The sequence below is a fragment of the Galeopterus variegatus genome, unplaced genomic scaffold (genome assembly GCF_000696425.1).
Source record: "Galeopterus variegatus unplaced genomic scaffold, G_variegatus-3.0.2 Scaffold3700, whole genome shotgun sequence".
Lineage (NCBI taxonomy): Eukaryota > Metazoa > Chordata > Mammalia > Dermoptera > Cynocephalidae > Galeopterus > Galeopterus variegatus.
Window position 1 is genome coordinate 226,072 of NW_007729811.1, and position 2,341 is coordinate 228,412.

Here is a 2,341-nt window from a genome sequence, read left to right on the forward strand (position 1 = left end):
AAAGAATAGAATTATGCAAAAGGAGTCATTAATTTTAATTTTTTTCTGTAAAATTTTTATTGAACTATAATTTATTAACACAATAGTACCCAAATCACAAGTATGTAAGTGAATTTTGACATATGCACACATGGGTGTAATAATCAACCAGTTAATCATTATTTTTAAGTGCTCAGATTTCTAAAAGTAACATTAACAGGCTAACCTAGTTTCTCCATTGTTTTCAAGTGAACCTGTAATTCATTTTTCTTTTAAAGGTCAGATCTTAGAGAAGTTGATAAACAGAGAAAGGATAACAACTTGCTTCTCCTTTGACCAAAAGGTTTTATGAGTTTGAGCTAGGTAAGTATCTACCCTTCAGAAAGAAATAAGATCTGTGGGTAAGCCAAATTTTTTAAAACTTTTGCTATTGTGGCGATCTTATAGCAAGTCATTTTTTAAAACATTATTTAATTTTTAATTGAATTTCCAATAATTTTATTGGACCCATTTTCCATTAAGAAAGTGAAACTGACCTTAAAAAATAAAGTTTGAAGAACTCTGAATGCTATTAATTTCACAAATGAATATTACTTTTGACATGTAATTTTTGTTCAAGATGGTACTGAATTTTGAACAGAGCTTTCCAAATCCTAAAACATCAGGTTTATTTGAGATGCTTACTAAAAATGTAGTCCCACCTTAGACTAGTTAAATTAAGTTCTCTGAAAATTTGCATTACACTACATAATTCTGAGGCTGGGGATCCTGGAACACAGCTTAATAAATACAAATTTAAGGGAACCCAGGCAGCAGACCTAATGAAAAGCTAAAAGCTATGCAAAAGTATTTTTTCTTTCCTTTTAAATTCTATCAGTGTCACTTTGGTGGGCAAGCTGTGAGCATGATCAGCTCTGCAGACTGCAGAGGTAAGCTTGCAATGACTACATTGGAGCCGCACGTACCAGGTTTAAATCCTGACAAAGTCAGCTGTGTAACCTTGGGCAAGTTGCTTGACCTCTTTGTGACTTTGTGTTTTGCATCTGTTAAAATGAGAGTTACATTTCAGAAAGCTGCTAATACATATTTGTGAAGGTGATCAGATTCAGGAAGGGGCAACAAGGCTGCCCACGTCACAGCATTGTGATGAGGACTGAGTTGACATCGTTGATCCTCATCGTTTGCCATTCTGTATTTGTGAACTTGCCTACTTGCCAACATGTATTTGTAACTCCCAAATCAATGCTTGCGGCACTTTTGTGGTCATTCATGGACGTGTCCACAGCGGTGGATAATGTGCGTCCCCAACACGCACATTCCCAGCTACAGTTGAACAAGGCATGACTCTGCCTTTTATTTCAGCTCTCAGATTGTAAACAAATATCCTTTTTACAGCCTATTTAGTGCACATTTATCACATTTCTATGCTTTTTGTTAGTGGTTCTGCTATTTAAAATAGCCCCCAAGCATAGTGCTGAAGTGCTGTCTAGCGTTCCTCAGCTGTGAGGTCCCTTCTGGACAAAATATATGCATTAAATAAGCTTTGTTCAGGCATGAATTGTAGTTTGGCCATGAGTTTAATGTTGAGTCAACAATATACATCAAATAATGTGTCCTTAAATGGAAACACACATGAAACGAGGCTCTTACTGATTGGTTGATGAAAATATTGTGACCAGAGGCTTTTGGGAACCTCACCCTATGCTTTTCCTAGGAGCAATTGTTCAGTATTTGTCAATTCGGTGTTTGCTGTGAGTTTGTAGAACATACTTATGGCAAACAATGCGAATCAGCTGTACATGTAAAGCACATAAGTAGCTGCCAGACCCAGTTACTTCTACACAAATGGTCATTAGATGAAGAACACCTGACAGTTTAGAGAGACGCCAGATCCCATCTGCAGGGAGGCTGTACAGGGACCTGGTAGGAAGCAGGTAGTCTAGGAATCCAAAGTTCTTCCAAGGAAGGAGTCAGGGATCCAGGATAAAGGGAATTATGACGGGTCAAGGCAGATTTGGTGGCTGGCCTTCCCTGAGGTCTCAGGCATTTTTACCAGCACTGATGCTGCTTTAACCAGCAGTCAGAGGTGCTGCTGGGAGAGGCCGGTGTGGGGAACATTCTGGTCCTTCATCCAGCTGAGTATCAGATTGACCCGGAGGGCTTTAGAAAAATTTGCTGAGGCAGATTTCTCAGCCTCACCTTAGAATTTCAGGTTCACATTTTCTAGAGCTAGAACTGGAATCTGTAGCTGTAAGCATCTCCCCAACACCAGTCTAAAGGTAGCACTTGGGAGCCACTCTGGTAATGGAAAAGACTCTTCCTTTGGGATAGGATAGGCTTGGGTTCGAATCCAACTACATGC